At 39.9% G+C, this 19,707-nt stretch overlaps 1 pseudogene; it reads left to right on the top strand.

Moving 5' to 3' along the window:
- The first annotated feature begins 14,845 nt into the window (after positions 1 to 14,845).
- Positions 14,846 to 19,374, top strand: LOC149820277 (ARF guanine-nucleotide exchange factor GNL2 pseudogene; annotated as a pseudogene).
- The last annotated feature ends 333 nt before the right edge of the window (positions 19,375 to 19,707 follow it).

Raw genomic sequence — 19,707 nt, 5'->3', positions numbered from 1 at the left:
TCAATGAGTCTGAGGCTCTGTTGTCTCACTTGTGTCGATTGGATAGAGACAAAGACCCTCATTTCATACTTTCATAGTACAACCAAAAAAAGAGAGGGATCTCGTCATTTGATGTGTTTCAACACAGTGCATCCAAATGCTTGGATAAATACCTCAAGAAGACCAATACTGTTGGATTTGTTAACACATACATAATCACGATTGTGACTGGATCAGGAGTATTATCGCTGGATTGGGCTTTTGTTCAAACAGGAAGCATGGCAGGTTATGTCATTATGTTCTGGTTAGCCCCTGCTATTTATTTCAGTTCCATTTTTTTTTGTGAATCTAGTAACCCTACGCGTAGCAGGAGAGGTTACATCTATTGAATGTTGTCAAGTCTGATGGAGATGAAGCGTGAGGATGGATCAGACATCTGCATTTTTTTTTTCTTTGTGGGGTAACCATTAGATGCATGATTGCAGCATCTGTCAACCCAATGACGATCAAGGGATTCATTCTGTGTCCATCAGGATGGAGATGAAGGTTCATAAATCGTCAAGAGATACCTGTGTAAAATGCTTGGTGTTAAAAAAAAAAAGAGAATTCAAGGAAGGAAGATATACCATTTCTTACAGGCAGCTAACCAGGCATACTGTAACTACAGGAGTACATGATCCCTGCTATTTGCCAGCATATCTCCAGCATTTTCCTTGTATTATACTCTGTTTGCTCCCAGCTACCATATATATTTCCATTTACCTTTCATTTCACTACTAGTCATGCTTTCAGCCCAACCCATTGTATCTCACGATGTGCTAAACATCTTCTGGGCATTCACCATCATTTCACTTACATTGACAACAACCCATGGGCTGTTGTTATTTCATTTACATTAACAACAACACCTGGGCTGTTGTTACATCGCTTCCACCCTAGAACCTGCTGACATCACTTTCCATAAACTCCTCACACCCTGTTCTGAATGTCGACAGCAGCATTTTTCATTTACACAGCATCTCTCACTTCCCTGCACAGTACCTGGGCTCATGTTGATCACCGTCACCTGTGGTTGCAGCAGTGACCTTCAGTACACACTCCCAGCATCTTCACTCTAAAGCCACCTGCGCTCAGCATTTGCAGCACTCTTATCATTTTTCCTGCTATGTATGTCACATCACATATCAATTCGTTTCCCTGGATTTTCAAATTATGTATATGCTTCAAAACACATGTATATCCTCACCCTGTGTTTCATTTTTTTTGAGATTATGCTGTATCATATGTTTCGCACCACCTTCTCCCACTGCACCTTTACCACACATACTATGTATCATATATCCCCTGTGCATGCAATATCTCACCATCCTCTCTGCATCTATACAAAACCATCACCTTTCACACTGCTATCACTACAGTGACATCACTGCAGCAACATCTCACTCTCATTAACTTCTATCATATGCATTAGCAGCAATTCGTTGTTAAGTATATTTAATTTTGTTGATTCAATTCTCATTTCATCATCATAACCTATATTTTTCAAAACCTATGCTTTTGTTGGTGTACTGTATCAATGCAGCATAAACCTATCTTCAGCCTTCACCCGATCCATCTATATTACCCATTTGCCTGTCGTGACTCCCTGCTAGCAGCCCTTCCATAGTAATACCTACATAGTCAACACTCCAATATACTGCAACACTGATATCTATCCGCCTCACTGCCCAAGCCTGTCACCCATTGCACAGCAATCATACCCTTATCATTTGCTGTATCACCGTGGCATTACCTTCAACAACCTCTTACTCTTTTCAATGATAACACTTTCACTACACTGTGCACATGTATGTTTTACCTGCACCTTCGTTTTTCTCTGCATACAGCAATTGCACCCTCCATCACTTACACAACATCCCGTGCCTTTATACATTGCTGCAATATTGACACTTCCACCATCATACCCTAGCTCCACTACCTACAGCCCATCGGTTCATTGTTTTTTTATGCCATATATAGATCCGGGTCAGACCCGGTATTGACCGGATCCGGGTCAGACCCGGTACTGACCGGATCCGGGTCGGACCCAGGGTTATCTGGATCCGGGTCAGACCCGGTTAAGACATGGATCCAAGTCTGATCCGGTTTTACTAGATCCGGGTCTGATCCGGTTTTACTGGATCTGGGTCAGACCCGGTTAAGACTTAGATCCAGGTCTGATCCGGTTTTACTGGATCCGGGTCAGACCCGGGTTTTAACCGGATCCGGGCCTGACCCGGTAGCTACCAGATCTGGGTCGGACACGGGGTTTAACCGAATCTGGGTCTGACCCGGTTGCTACCGTATCCAGGTCTGACCCGAGGGCTTCTTGATCCGGGTCAGACCCGGTACATACTGGATCCGATCCGGTTCTACCCGATAAAATAAAACGAAAGGGGCAGAAAACCCCGATCTTTTAGAAAATAGGGGTTTTCCCCTTTTCATTGTCGGCAACCAATGTCGCCGGTTGGCGACCAACGTCGCCTGCCGGCGACCCATGCTGCCTGCCGGCGATGCCCCTTGTCTACAACCAACGCCGCCTGCCAGTGACCAACGTCGGCACTCTGATGTCCGACAGAAACAGCCACCCGCCGGCGAAACTGAGGGCCGGCGTTTCCACAGTCGTCGGCGACTACTCCTGCGGTGCGGCAGCATCCAGAAAAACATTGACACCGCGCGGCAGTCTCCGACGACGACGAAAAAACCATCGGCTTAATGGGCTCAGGTAATAACCCTGATTTTTTTTTATTAGTCTGTCGCCCAACGGCGACAGTCGCCGGTGCCGGCGGCAGGCGCCGGTGACCAGCAGCAGTGTCACCCCACGGTGACCTGCTTTGCTGGTCGACCTAGAGCACACCCTGCAGCGGAAGCGGGGTGTGGGCCCATAACCCATTGTTGGGTCGGCTGGGGGTTTTCCGGCGAGGCCTCAATCAACATCCCTGTATGGCGGTGGCCCTGCAAAAACAAAAGGAAAAAGCAGAGCGCGCGTACCTGATGCCGCCATTGAAGGAGTTGCTATGCTTGCCGGAGAGGGTTGATCTTCAACTCAGTCGGTCTGCAGCCACCACAAGCACAGGCCTCCATATGCAGACGGTGAGTCGACCTCTTCCCTCTGAAATTTCTGTATTGCGCTCACCTTAAAAGGGTCGCTCATGAAACCCTTTTATAAGGCACAAAATGGGAACGGTTGAATAACCGTTCCCTCTGATTTCAATGCAGGTTTAACGGAAGGGAGCACCTCATGGGCGTGAACACCCCAAATTTTTCAAAATTTGTAAAAATGACCTTTTCGCCCCTGGTTCCATTTTCTGAGAAAACCAAAGCTAGATTTCAATCGTTCTTCAGATTTTCTGGATTAAAATCCATATTGATATATTCAAAATTCAATTCTGGATCCGAACCCAGTGTTTTAAACCCAAATCTGAGCCCCGTTGTCCGATTTCCAAATTAAAATTACAAAAATACCAAAAATGGTTCTAAATGGCTCGGGCAATTCATCTGACACTCTGTTGAATCCTCAACCCTATATTTCTCAGTTCGAGGTTCTAAACCTCGAATATTTCCTAAAAATCCAGACATAAATCCACTTTCTAAAGAAATTTTCTCAAAAATTGCCTTGAGTTCTCTGAAAAACTCTATTTTGTAAATATTTTACAAAAACACAAAAAAATTAGTTTTAATCTTTGGTTTCTTGTAAAATTCTAGGGTTTTATTCTAAAAATGCAAAAAAATGAAAAATAACATAAAAAACCCAAAAAAATTGGGAAAAACTACAAGAAAAATGAAGGATTTTTAAGCTTTTTGAAGCCATTTTGCCGAAAACCTCATTTTTAAACCATTTTTTCAAAAATTTCCTAAAAAGGGGACCTCCTTTATGAAAAAAATAAAAATTTCCAATGACCCCTTTCTGCGCGTTCTCCCCTCCTCTCTCCATCGTTGATCCACAACGACGTCCCTGTTCTTCACCTTCCATCTGCAACAAACCTACTCTCGAACCCTCTACATCCCCTTTATGAAGAGCTCTCTGAGTTTCTGAAGGGCATCCACGATCGCCATCCATCTTTCGCTCCCCTTGCATCGATTATCAAACATCCATTTTTTTTTTTTTCATACAACCCATCCTCAGGCTGGGAGTTCCCCTTTAGCATCCATCTTTTCTTGAACATTTCATACAGCGATCCTTCCTCACGGAGCAAATTATCATTCAGCATCCATCCGACATCGGCCTTCATCATTGCCCATTCTTCCTCTCAATCCTCTTCTTTAATCTCTGGAATCTCTGCAAAACGAGAAGAACTAACAGATCTCCTCCCCGGTTCCACTGGAGGAGCACGAGATCCCTCTTTCGGGATTCCTATAAACAAGAGAACTCAATCATCTTGCTGATCGATTATAAAAGATTGGGTTGATTTCCTCAGTAAGAAGCTTCTTGCAGAACCAAGCATTCACCGATTCCTATGATCAGACTGAACTTCTGAAGGATCGATCATCTCAGCCATCATCGATCCAGGACTGGATATCGAGTATCCCACCTTCATCTCCTTCCTCCATCCTCTCAAACTCGAGAGTTCCTGCAAGCAGAAAGCCCCCTTCTCTGATCCTACCAAAGAAATATCGTTTTCCCCATTCTAGAACGTTTGCAAAATCGAGGTAAGAATCGTTCCTCGTTTTCTGATTCACATTTTCCCCCTCTCTTTTCGTTAGATTTTCTTTTCTTTCTTCCCCACTTAACGCATCATATGCAACATCGGTCTGCATCTAGCAGAACCGATTTGCATTTCTGCAATAGAAGTTCGATCCTCTCCTGGGTTATATTCATTTTTTTTCTTTTTTTTTTATTACTATATATACATTTTGATGTTCTGCATCTTATACATTTTCATGTGTTGTTCAATATTCGTTTAGTTTATCCCTGTTTTCCTCATACATCTGTAATTCTTAATCTGATTATGATTCAAGCATCAATATCATATATCATCAACATGATATTTATAAATGACACTTTAAAAGCAGAACTAACCCACTGTAAAATACAACATTCAGTCTGGACTTGCTGGGTAATCTGTTGTTGTTTCGTTCTAGGTCCATTCGCTCCTTTGCAATTCCCCTTTTAGATTTATTATGCTTTCCAGGGAATGGTTTACATGATCATCATTCGGGTCATGTTTGTTGGCGATTTGCATGATAAACATCTTCATGTTCTTCAACAATCTATTATGAAAAGGATGCTGATTCTCTATCTGCTTAAAAACAGCTTGGCTGCTGTGGTAATTAGATTATAAAATGTTGAAACATCTCAGATCATATGATTTCTTTTTCAATTTAATTGACTGGATCTGGGTGTCCCTACTATCCAAAGGAATTTTGGGTTCGAAAGATCGATGAGAAACCATGACTATGATCGAAAATTCAAATTTGTCTGCTCTACTTGAGCCTAAGATAAATCATGTTGCTCGACCCATCTTAGGTATGATTATAATAAATCGAGGATGGAATCACAACCAGGCGAGGATACGTGGTTCCCAGGCGGAGCTAAGGTTAGTTAAGATATCCAAGGCATTGCAGTCAACATCAGTGGAATCCATATCTTGTTGCAGGCACATTAATAGTCCCAATTGTGTTATTCATTTCTCTTCTTTTCGGCTGAGAGTTAAACTAGATGTTCTGTTTCTTTTTTTTTATTTCATATACCTTCCCTATTGTTATTGCCTTAATTTGATTGATAAACAGGGTTTCATTCAGGGAGCCAACCTCAATTGGCAACCCTTGTTCTCCATGTACTCTAACTGTAGTTACTGCTGTAAGCATTTTTTTTCTCTCTTATAGGTAATTTTAAATATTAAGGTGCTAGAACAAAAATTCATAGAACTATCTGAGGGTGTTGATCCTGATAGGCTTGAGTCTCATTCAGTTTTCATGAAGAATCTAAATTTGGCTACTTCTGAAGAGTCTCTTAGGAAGCATTGTACTAAAAAAATTTGAAGGCTGGTAGTATCCTACATGTTAGGATAAAGAAGCATGTAAATGGAAAGAATCTCTCAAGGGGATTTGGTTTCATAGAGTTTGATTCATTGGATACTGTAAAAAAAAAACAGCAGGCGCTGATTTACAGGGAACCATTTTAGGAGGGTATGCACTAAAGTTGGGGTACTAGTGATGGAGCAGTGTCCTCAAAGGCAGAGGAGGATAAGAGTTCAACAAAATTAATTGTGAGGAATGTTGCCTTTGAGGCAACACAGAAGGATTTGAAACAACTGTTTAGTCCATTTGATGCTTTGCTTTTGTTGCTCTACTTTAGGACAGATTAAACAATTACGGTTGCCAAAGAAGTTCGATGGGAGCCACAGGGGCTTTGCTTTTGTTGAGTATATGATGAAACATGAGGCCCAAGCTGCATTTGATGCACTCTCAAGCTCCCATTTGCATGGTTGCCATCTGGTTATAGAACGAACCAAGGAAGGTGAGAATCTGGAAGAATTACAAGCTCGCACAACTGCTCAGTTTGATGGTGTAGATGGGGTTGGGAAGCTGTCCAAAAAGAGGAAACAATCGTCTGTAGATGAAGCCAACGTCAAGTTTCAGATAATCAAGACTTAGATGGCTTGCAGCACCAGCCCCCGCCCCAAATCACTTTCACGCTTATTTATGCACACGTTTACTGTTGTAGCACTTGTCGTCCCATACTTTGCTGCACAACATCACATTTAAAAGCTTTCATAATATTTGCTATCCAGCACTTTGCCACATAGCATCATATTTAAAACTGTCATAAACTTCTGCACATCTCCACCATTTTTTTCTCCTGCACCCCTTCCATATTACTAGCTTCAGGCATAGAGATAACCTCCATTTGCATATAGATATGGTATCCCCATAGCTAGTTACACTCAGCACTACCTGCAAAATACTCTGTTCATACCTTTGGTGCTTCCAACCCTTACATATCTACTTGTTACTACCCCGGACTGGTACTCCACAACCCCTTTCACACGGCTGTCACTACAGTGACATCACTGCACAGCAAGCTCCATGGCTGTTATGGTCTCCTGTGTGTTTATGGCACAATTGTAATACCCATAAAAATTTGGGTAGTTTTATTCATATTGGACCCAAGATCCGTTACTTGGATCCAAAGAAAGGGAATATACCTATATATGAGTGTTAAAACTATATATAATAACAATATTTAATAAAGAAATAAATAAAATTATTTTGGGTTTGATTCACAGTTGGAATCATTTGGATCCAACCTATGGATCCACCTTTATAACATAATCGGATCCACATTTAAAACCGAATCCGGATCCACGTTAGGCTGGATCCAACACTATAAAGCCGACCCGAATCCACGTTAGAGTGGATCCGGCATTGCGGGTCACGGTTCGAACCCGGAACCGGGCTTTGTTTTATAAAACACCCGAAAACAAGAATCGTGCCTATTCTTGCAAGTTTGAAAGGGGAGGGGAGGTTACAGCAAGCGTAACCGACTCCACCTTTCGCGGAGGGAGGGCCTTCGTTTGATAAAGGGGAAGGGAGAAGGTCTCGCCCTCTTTCTCTCACGCTCTCTCATCTCCCTCTGCGCAAGCCATCGACGCTGCCCTGGAGTTCGCTGGAGCCTCTCTCGCCGGCACCCTCGCTACGTGTGACTGGATCGACGCCGTCGGCCCTGCCGAGCCCTTCTCTCCCTCTCGATCTTCACCTCCTCTCTTTTTAGCAGCAACCACCTCGCCGGAAAAAGGTAGGGGTTACTGTTTCTTTTATTGTTTTGGTGTGTCCGGTGTCCGAGCATTGATGGGGTTACGGTGAGGCTCTAAATCGATTGAAAGAAAAGGGGGTTTTCGAATAATGAAAGGGGGATTTGGGGTTTATTAAATCTAAATGGGTTCGGGGTTTTCAGATTTATGCTACGGGGTGGAGTTTAATGGCTATCGGGAACCCCAAATTGGCAGAATGGGGATTTCGGCTACTGTGAAAACCCAAATGATATTGGGGTTTTCGAAAAACGGCGAGAGGTTCCGATTCATGAGTTTTCAGATTTATGCTAATAGGGTTTATACTCCTCTTAACCCCAAATACCCGAGTTGGGGGTTTCTGATTTTCGGACAGTGGTGTTAGGAACAAACCACATTGGGGGGTTGTGTTGCCGTGAATCCCCAAACCAAAATTTAGGGGTATCGGCTGCTATGAACCCAAATAAAGAACAAAAAATGTCTACAAGGTTTTTCAATAGACTGTTTATATAATACGTCCAATGAAAAACAAAAATTTATATTAGTTTCTGTGTACATCAGTTTCAATTGAAAAAAAAAAAACGACACTTGGTCTCTGCATGTTATTTTCACTTTATACTTCCTGTGCGAGTCGCAAAATAGAAATTTGTGTTGTTGGGGTTCACATTGGCAAATTCTTTCGCAAGTAGATACTAAGACACAAATCATGGACTGAGTGTTTGAGCAGAATACACTTCGGTGAAGTCCACGAGCAAGGCTTACGTTTTTGCATTTTACCTTAACTCTGAACATGTTTGTATTTGGCATCCATGTATCAGTGGTTCTATATCTCAAATCCTTACCTGCCTGAGAGTGTATTTCTTTTCCTATTTAATCCATCATTGAAACGGTCTACAACACTTGAATATGATAAATGATAGATTATGTTTTTTTTTTATTGCTATGATCTATGGAATCAAAATCCGCATATTCTGATGAGTCTGTCCTAGAGTTTTCTTTTCATAAAGACATGCCTTAGCAGACAGGTTTTGTTTCTTCTTTCATATTATATTTGCTATGCGGACTCACTGCACCCGATATGCTCAAAGACCATAATCTCTAACTGATAGTAGGATTTTGGTGATTTTTGGTAGGGATAGAAATAAATGGGTACTTCATAAGTTAGTCATGATTTGGAAAATTTCATTTTTGTGTTGACTGTGTGGGGATTATGATTGACAATTTTTTTTCTATGACATAAGCATTCTAGAATTTTGATTGAACCACTACAACCGTGAATGGCTTAAGATATACAATGTCAGATGCCTAACTAGAATTAAAAGATTTAATGCAAATGATAGAATTGCATGTGTAATGAAAATCAGCAAATTACTATGCTTGTTTTACAAAAAAAAAATTACTATGGTACCTTAAATGGTAAATGAGCAAGTTAATTACTGCTATTCCCTCCTGCTGAGTGGGTGTCTAGGAAATCTTGCCTAATGGGCAATATTCATTGAATACCCGATGCGGGTACTTGGGTCGTTAACTTGGGTGCAAGGGAAATAAAGCTATTGAGAAACTTTCAGTTTTTTGTGAATATTTAATGGCACGTGTTAGCATGCTTTATAGTTTGTAACATGTGAGGCATTTGGTGCCCGTTAACATATTATTGCAAAGTTGGTTTTGGAAAGTGCATACATGAAATCAATGCTTGTTTAGCATGTAAAATCATGCATAAATGTTCTCATGTACTTATGAATTATGGACGAATGCATGTGTGTTAAGTGGTTACATGAAAGCACTCGCACATGGATGGTGAACACATGCATATGACTGTGGTAACTCATGCACATTGTTAAATTGGTTCGAATGGATGTGCATTTGGAGGCATGTTGACCTCATTGCATAAATTGCAAGTTATGATTTTTGCATACGATGCATCGATGGTCGAAATGAATCATCACAGGCCTGGAGAGCCTTGAGCTTTGGTTCGCTCTTTCCTTAATTGTTTAAATGCATCACAAAAAATCATACTTTATATTATTGTTCTATATTGCACTGTTCAATGTGTTTCTACGGGCTGGAGTCTCGTGATGGTTCTCGCAGGGGAGCTTTTGCCTTGTTTTTGCATGTAGAACTGCAAAACTCAATAATTGGCTCTTAATAAAAAAGAGAATGAATAAGAACAGTGTAATATACGTTCTGGGATATCTCATCTGGAGTATGAGAATCTTAGAGTTTCGGTCTTGGGGAGACTGTGAGGATACAAAAACTCCGTGTTCTGTAATTTTGTCCCCTGAACCCGATATTGAGGTTCTTTCTCCTGGCCACGGTTTTAGGGAGAGTTCGCCACTTTACCCAGGAGTGGTGTGTTAGTCACAACTGTGAGTCTGTTTTGGTATACCAAGAAAGTGGCGCCAGTGGATGCTGTTTTCCCTGGTGTCTCCGACTTTGGATGCTGTTTTCCCTGGTGTCTCCGACTTTGGATGTTGTTTTTCAAGGTTCTGATGGATGGTGCTGTTTCCTGATATCGGTCGAGGGCTAAGTTTGGAATCCGGTAATAAGATACAAATTGTGTGTTAAGCTACCCTAGGAACCCTACTTGATCTCGGAGTTTGTACCCATTTGGTGTATCTGCGGGCAACGGTAATTAAAAAGAGGAACTTAAAGTTGCATGCATTTAATAGGGCATGCATATGGAAAGATGAAACTTAAATGAAAGATAACAAAAGAAATCATGCATTTCACATAATCATGCATTTTCCTATTATACATTAGAACATGCATATGTTATCTGTTTCCTTAATTGTTATATGTTTGGTGGATGCATGATGTTTAATTATCAATGTATGTTAAATGTCTTGTTGTACTAAAATGATGCATCATGGTATGGTTTAATGTTTTTTTATGCATAATGGATGTACCTTGTGGTATGAATGCGTACTTGAATTCAGTGGCGGAGCCAAAAGTTTTTCGCTGGGTGGGCAGACCTCGGGTCTCAGGGACAATGCCAGAAGTTCCCGGTGATGACTCCATCGTAGGTGGGCTTGCCGAAGGTGGGTCTGTCCGAGTTCTCGGCGGAAGGGAGGGTTGCCTTCTTCGAAGATGGGTGGTTGTTGATCTCCATGGCGAGGGGCTGACCACCGTCGTCGACAGTCGATCTCTTCCGCTTGTTTCTGTTCTGGCCTCTCAGCTCTTCATCTAGACGCCGGAAATCGATGGTGCAGGCCATCGGTTTCAGAGAGAGATGGCAGTCTTCTCCTGTTCTATTTCGGCCTTGGCGGCAGAGGGAGAGAGACATATAGAGAGTGAAAGAGAGAGTCTAGGGCTGCATACAGGTCGGACTACAGTCCAGACCCGTGTGAATTTAGGTCTAAATCCGAATCAGAGGGAATCAATTCATTTACGGGCTAATTAAAGACTCTTTTAAGCTAATGTATGTAAAAATATAAGGTAAAGTAACAGAATTATTGGATAATGTGCAAAAAACTATTACTGATATTATACTGACACTTGTTCAACATTCTTTTTTTTTTGGTTTCTAATTCTGGGGTGGGCGACTGCCCACCCCTGGCTCCGCCACTGCTTGAATTATGAATTGTCATAATTGCATTTCTCTGAATCATTGTATGAATTTGTATCTGTGATTATGAGATATTCAAATGATTGCTTTTGATGATACTTGTCAGATTGCTTCTCATAAATTGTTGACTGTTGTAGCATAGTTTTTTACTTATTCTTGTATGGGTTGAAAATCAAATTGGCACCCACACCATATACTTGACACATAATACACCTGCAAGAAAAATTACAGTAATTTCTACTTAGACAGTTGTAGTCTAATTCCTATAATTTTTCAGGTGAAGAGCTGAATTTAGGAACAATTGCGGGATGAGGATTCGATCGGGATTTTTGGATTTACTGTTCCAAGGATAGTGTGAGAACTCTGATCTTAATTTTCATTGATATTGGAATGAAAAGAATGTTTTGGTCTTGCTCCATCTGTAATGTTCTGGAATGCTTAGCCCTACGGTATGACTTGTTTCCGCTGTATTGAAAAAAAAAATTCTCAAAATTTGGGTTAAGATTTCGGGGCGTTACAACATTAGGTTAAGAGACTGTTGTGATCCCCCGCCACTACCTTACTTCATTTTCCGATCCATAGGGAGATGTAGAAAGTGTCATTTACAACTACATTCAATGGTATGGTGTAAATGGCATATCAAAGTTACTTCCTTTATTATCATGTTCACATTTTGCCATTTGAAGTTGCACTGGACTGATGATTGCATTTCTACAAAATATGTTACCTCATTTTCCGCATTCATGTAGATACTAAATTAAATCAGTGCCATTGCCATGCTTACATCTCATTAGGCATTTCTCCCTCTCCCTATGTGAATATATTATTATGCCTTCACTAGCTTTGGAATAACAATACATATAGGTTAGCATCATCACATGCATATTTTCTCACTAGATCAGTGTATCACATACCTGCGTTAATATTCATTTCCTCATAGACATTTAAATATCATTATGTGCATTCTAGTCTTAATAGAATTTATGAATTGCTCTTTATATTTGGTGTAGTGCTAACCCTGTTTTGTTGGAAATTCATTGAGAATTGCTATTTCCTTCCCTAGAATTAGAAACTCCTGTAATTTGAGTCAAACTCAATGTTGTAATAAGCTAGATATCAATGAAAACTTTACATTTCCTGCTTTAGGTAGAATGAATGAGCATTGTAAACATCATGAACTGCTTATTTTCATGCATTTTGCCTTTATTTCTCAAATTCTCACAAATGACAACACGAATGACACGTGCACCATTTCGTAAGAGGTAATTAATTCTAAGTTGATGATTTACATCAATGGCCATAGTCAGGATGTAAACAAAACTTAGGATTTTTATCTTTTATAAAATAACACTGGATCCACACTAGATCCTTTTTTAAAAATCATCATATTTTCTTTAAATATTTTTCTCTTTTATCAGAATTTAATTTAAAATTAATTCAACATATATACCAATGGCCATAGTCAGGGTATATTGAGAATTAATTTCATTTTAAATTCTATAAAAGCACAAAAAAATGTATTTTATTCTTCACTTTAATTTAAATGTGGTTATTATATAATATATTCAATGACCATAGTCAGGGATATATTATATCTTCAACCCCATTCTTAATTCACTTAAAGAATGAAATAACTTTTCAAAAACCAATTTCAAATTCTTTGAATTCATTCATCATTCAGGATAGAATTGCATCATATTTTCAAAATTCTTTTCAAAAACCTAAGTGATTTTAAAATCTTTTCTTAAATTTTATTTCAAATTCATCAATTCTATCTCATCTTCAAAGTCCAAATTTTCGACTTTGAAACCAAATTCAAAGTTCAATTTAACTTTGAAATTCTTGATTCATTTTTCTAAATTCCAAATTCAAGTTTCAAATTCAAAGTCCAATTTGACTTTGAAATTCATTCTCAAATCAATTTTGAAATTCCAAAATCCAAAATTAGATCCTAATCCCATCTTGGATCTCCGATTCAGATCCAAAAACCCATTCTAGGATCCGGAACCCAATTCTACTTTGGATCTCAGACTTCAGATCCAATTCCATTTTAAGATCCAGAACCCAATTCTACTTTGGATCTCAAACTTCAGATCCGAAACCCATTTTAGGATCCAGAACCCAATTCCATCTTGGATCTCTGATTCAGATCCAAAACCCATTCTAGGATCCGGAACCCAATTCTATTTTGGATCTCAGACTTTAGATCCAATTCCATTTTTGGATCCAGATCCCAATTCCACCTTGGATCTCAGACTCCAGATCCGAATTCCATTTAGGATCTAGAATCCAATTCTATATTGGATCTCAGACCTCAAATCCAAATTCCATCTTGGATTCCAAATCTTGGATCCAATTCCATTTAAATTCAGAGTCCAACTTTATCATTGGATCTCAAATCCCAGATCCAATTCCCATTTAGGATTCTAAACCCAGAATTCAATTTTTAATACCAACTCTATTTAGAATCCAGACTTTGGATTCAAATTCCATCTCAAATTCCAGATTTTGAATCAACTTTTATTCTCAATTCAAATTCTTAAATCCAATTCCATTTTTTCATCTCAAGATTTCAAATCCAATTCTAAATCCAAAATTACATTTCAAATTTCATCTCTATTCTGATTTAAAGTCCATTTATGACTTTGAAATTTCCTTTCTTCTCCTTTTATCTCAACTTCAGAATCATTCATTTCAAAGTCAAGATTTATTCTCAAACTCTGATTATTCAAAAAACATAGAACTTTAAATCTTAAGTTCTAAGTTAGAAATCATTTCTTCACTCTATTATCAGATTCATCTCAGAAACACTTGGGAGTTTTTCAAATCATTTTTCAAAAAGAGCATACATCCTTGCATTGCACAAACATGATTCTTTATGCATTTAGACTTAGAATAAATTCTTAGATAATTTCTTAGCAAAGCAAAAGGTATAAATTCGACCCTTGGTTCGATTACCCCTGGTAAAGGCGCCAGAAACGATCGAACCTCGTACCGACGAGTGGATCCCGTCTCCCAGTTTTCCTGCAAATATTTCAAAACGGAGGTGAGTTATTTTCTCAAATATTTTCAAATTAAGGTCAAGTGAGACCCCGTAAAAGAGTTTCTCTTCTCTTCTTTTCTTTTCTCTTCTCTCTTCTTTTTCTGTCTTTTTATTTTTCTACCTTCAAAAAGGAGGAAAATAGAGGTTAGAAAAGGAAAAGATAAGGGAGAGAGATAATATTACGAGAGGAAAAATTTTGCGATGATCATAATGGGGAGCGTTACCCACATCGTGGGTAACCACCACCAACGTGGTGGTTAATCCCAACAAATTTTGCATGTTTATGAGCATGTTGGCACCTTCAAATAAGCAATGATGATTGATAGGGTGAAAAAAATTATGTTTGTTTATGAGTATGTAATTACATTCAAAATGAATAATGGTGTTGATGATGATAGGCATTGGTGAAGGATAAGCAGCACAAGAGAACTCCATGGATAACAAAAAAAACACAAAAGAAGAAAATAGATGGATCTGAGCATCTCATGCATGGTAAACACAGAAGTTGGTGCACTCTTGGCGGTCATGAGGATGATCCCAACCGACCAACATGCCTCTCAATTCATTCCTGGTGCAGAGGAAGTCTTGGACACCTCCCTCATCAACTCCCTCAAGTCCCTGCGCACTTTTGCCTTCAACCTCCAGCAAGATTGGCACTCGGTTGATCCATCCATCTACCTATCACCCTTTCTTGAGGTGATCCAGTTCGACGAGATCGATGCACCGGCGACAGGAATTGCATTGTCGGCCATCCTCAAGATTCTCAAGTTGGACATCTTTGATGTTGCTACTTTGCATGCGCGCGAAGCCATGCACTTGATTGTGGACGGTATCACCAATTGCTGACTTGATCGAATCAACTCTGCAGCAGAGGATGCTGTCCTCATGAGGATTCTTCAGGTTCTAGTGGCATGTCTGAAGTGCAAAGCTTCTGAATTATTGAGTGATAATGCTGTTTGCACCATTGTGAACACCTGCTTTCAACTGGTCCAGCAGTCTGGAAGCAGAGGGCATCTCCTTCAACGTAATGCAAGGCACACCATGCATGAATTGGTGCAGGTGATCTATGGTCGCATGCCGGAGATTGATTTCAATGGTCAGGACAATAATAGCATCTCGTCGATGAATTATGGTATTGATTGCATGGTAGACATATTTCATTTTATATGCTCTCTATTGAATGTAGTAGTTGCAGAGGTCTCCGAGTTTGATCCAATGGCGAACGTGCCTGATGAGGATGCTCAATTGTTTGCTTTGGTTCTGATAAATTCTGCAATCGAGTTCTCAGGAGAAGCAATTGGTAAACACCCGAAACTGCTAAGAATGATTGAAGATGAACTCTTTTACCATCTCATTCACCATGGCTCGCGTTCTATGCCTTTAGTCCTGTCCATGATTTGCAGTACAGTTCTCAATCTATACCATCATTTGCGTAGATCTTTGAAGCTTCAACTGGAGGCTTTCTTTTGGTTTGTCTGCTTGAAGGTTGCAGGTGGGAAATTGTACTCATTTCAGCAAGAGGAGGTTGCACTTGAAGGATTGATTAGCTTTTGTAGGCAACCCATGTTTGGGATTGAGATGTATGCGAATTTTGATTGCAACCCAACTTACCGAAACATATTCGAAGAAATTGCGAAGCTACTTTGCAAGAGAGCATTTCCGAGCAATGGTCCAATGTCTTCAATGCAGGCACAATCTTTTGAAGGAATGGTAGTTTTGATTCAAAACATTGCAGATGGTATGGACGACTACGGGAGCTTGAAGTTAGCCTCCAATGATGGTCCTAATTTTGATTCACTCCGAATTACAGAATATAGGCCATTTTGGATTGAAAAATGTGAAAATTACAATGATTCAGAGGTGTGGATTGAGTTTGTGAGAACTAGGAAGTATTTGAAGAAAAGATTGATGGTGGTTGTAAACCATTTTAACAGGGATGAGAAGAAGGGCCTGGAGTTTTTGAAACATGCACATCTTGTCCCTGATCCTCCTGACCCTCAGAGCTTAGCTTACTTCTTAAGGTATGCCCCAGGTTTGGACAAAACATTTATTGGAGATTATCTTGGTGATCCAGATGAGTTTCGTCTCCAGGTTCTCAAGGAATTCACATCGACATTTGAGTTTACGAATATGATCCTTGACGCAGCACTCAGGAATTTTCTCGAGACATTTAGATTGCCTGGAGAATCAGAGAAGATTCAGAGAATTCTTGAGGCCTTTGCCGAAAGGTTCTATGAACAATCGGATGAAATGTTTGCAGAAAAAGATGCGGTCTTTGTGTTGTGTTATTCTCTGATAATGTTGAATACTGATCAACATAATGCTCAGGTCAAGAAGAAGATGACAGAGGAGGAATTTATCAAAAACAATAGGAATATTAATGGGGGGAAGGACCTTCCAAGAGAGTATCTATCAGAGTTGTTTCAGTCTATTTCAACTAATGAGATCACACTATTTGATCAATCTGGCAGTTCTGTTGAGATGACTCCAAGCAGGTGGATCAATATCATCAACCAGTCCAAAAAAGCAGATCCTTACATCTTCTGTGGAAAACAGCCTCAATTAATTCGTGGTATGTTTGCGATCATTGTTGGCCCTACGATTGCTACACTGGCATGTGTCTTTGAACATACAGAAGATGACTATATCCTACATCATTGCGTGGATGGCTTCCTTGCAGTGGCAAGAATAGCAAGGTAAGCCATTTTCAGCATATTCAAAAACTAACCATAAGTTTTATTTGATGTAGATATAACAGAATAGGTACTGCGAATGAAAACGTCAAAAAGTTAAAAAAACAAATCAAAAGTTAAGGAATGTTGTTACATACAGTAGTTCTGGGGTGAGACCTTTTAAGCAACTTTATGAAGGCATGCAACTTGTGATTTATGAAAAATTAGGCAGCTTTGTAAAGGAAGGCATGTAATTGAGTGGTCAAGTATATTTTTGTGATATAGAATGATAGTATACTTGGTGGTCTCCAATGGAATATCATGACCATATTTTGTTGAATCAAACTAGGTACTATGACACTATCCATCTTAAGGAAAAATGGCATTCAACAAAGGAAATCTTTTTTATCCTTTCAATCACATCCACCCTTGAATGCATGTGGCTCTTTTGTTATAGAGGAATTTGTAGATTCCTTTCCACTCTTTTGGTAGAATTCAATGTAACATTCACATGTTTTCCACAGGTACAGGCTTGAAGATGTTCAAGATGAGCTTCTTGGAATGCTGTGCAAGTTCACCACTTTGCTCAACCCATTTGCTTCACTAGAAGAAACCCTCTTCGGTTTTACAGAAGATATCAAACCAAGAATTGCAACTATGGTGCTCTTCACCATTGCCAACCAGTTTGGTGACTCCATTAGAGGTGGATGGAGAAACATCATTGACTGTATGCTAAGATTGAAAAGGCTTAAGCTCTTGCCTCCCAACCTTGTAGGGGCTAACAATGAAACTCCGGCCCCTCGAATGGATCTTGATCTCCCATTGCACTCCAGGACTGAATCTGCTGTGATCTTCCCATCACACATGAACAATGACCGCCGGCTCTCAAGCATCATGGGAAAATTCACCCAGTTCTTTTTAACTGACAGTAATGAAGAATCCATGCCTACTGCTGCTGGCAACGCTATGGATAGGAATCTACAGTTGATCAAACAGTGCTGCATTGAAGGCATATTTGCAAAAGCAAAGTACTTGCATGTGGAATCCTTACAAAATCTTGGTAGAGCACTTCTGTTGTCTGGTGCTGGAAAGGGACAGAAATTCACTAGTCCTTTAGATGAAGAAGAAACAACAACACTTTGTTGGGACCTGGTTGTCAAGATCACAGTGAGTAATCTCGATCGATTCATGTCCTTCTGGCCTAGTTTTCATGAATACCTTGGGATGATAAGCCAATTGCCTCTTTTCTCTTCATGCCCTTTCGTTGAGAAGTCGCTCTTCGGTGTACTAAACATTAGTGCAAAACTACTACATAAATCCGATAAATTATCTGAAGAGCTTATCTTTAAGTCACTACAACTAGTATGGAAACTCGATAATCGAGTTGCAGATTCATGCTGTGAGGCATTGACACAAATTGCTGCCAGGATTCTAACAGAAAATGCTAAGAACATTCAGACCCAGTTTGGATGGAAGTCCATAATTGCCATTGTATCGTTAAGCGCCCGAAATCCTGAAGCTTTTGCTGATGGAGTGGAAGCACTTATCTCCTTGATGTCTGATAATGGAAACTATCTTACAAGGACAAATTACAGCATATGCATTGAGTCTGCATTTAGTTTTGCAGCCTCAAAGCTCAGCTCCATAGAGAAGAGCATACAACTGCTCGACCTAATGGCAGATTCCGTGAACTTGTTAGTCAGCTGGCTCAGTTCTGGATTCTTAGATCCTGATTGCAGTTCATCATTGGCAACTCAAGACCCCTCTCGAATTTCGGCAATCGCTACGATGTTTGTCAGATTAGTTGAAAGCGTTCGGAAAATTTCCCTAGTGAGGAGAGAAGAGATCAGGAATCATGCAGTGTCGACATTGCAGAGGTGTTTCACAAAGGCTGAAGGGCTGGGATTTACTCCAAATGTGTGCATGCATTGCTTCAATCATGTGATATTTGCCATGGGTGACGATCTGTTAGAGAAAGCGATCGAGTATTCGAAAAGAGAAAACTCTGAGAAGGAGATGCACAGCATGGAGGGAACACTGATTTTGGCTTTGGAGTTTCTAACAGATACTTTCATTCAATTTCTACAACTAATATCATCTTTTCCTGGATTTAGATCTTTCTGGCTGGGTGTCTTGAGGAGGATGGATACTTGTATGAAGACAGAGTTGGGTACCAGTGACAGATTGCAGATTTTGATCCCACTGTTGTTGAAGAAGATGATAGTGGCCATGAAAGATGGGGAGATTTTAGTTAATAAAGAAGATAATGAGTTGTGGGATATTACTATCACTCAAATTCTATGGATAGCACCAGCTGTCAAGGATGAGCTCTTCCCTGAAAACTGATTGCTAGTATGTTATGAATTCAAAGTCATGTACAGTGTACATAGTTTTTCTCCATTTTTTTCTTCTACCTGTTTAAGATTTAGATATTGCTTACAATTCAAGATTTTGTTACTCTAATTGCAGCCCTTCAAAATTGAAGGATTTTGCTATGCATCTTTTTCATCACAAATCTGTTAGGCTGATCAATACGGAATCTAGCATCCTATATATCGGATTTCGATTCCAATTCGATTTGGACTTGGAGACTTTGTTGTTGAAGCCAACCACATCCGATTGCAATTACCTGTAAAAGCATATCTCTTGATTCAGCAGTAGCTTCTTTCATCTGAGTCT

This window comes from Nuphar pumila, chromosome 12, assembly GCF_984573655.1.
Source record: "Nuphar pumila chromosome 12, dmNupPumi1.hap1.1, whole genome shotgun sequence".
Taxonomy (NCBI): domain Eukaryota; kingdom Viridiplantae; phylum Streptophyta; class Magnoliopsida; order Nymphaeales; family Nymphaeaceae; genus Nuphar; species Nuphar pumila.
The sequence above is the reverse complement of the archived record's forward strand: the minus strand, read 5'-3'. Positions and strand labels throughout refer to the sequence as shown.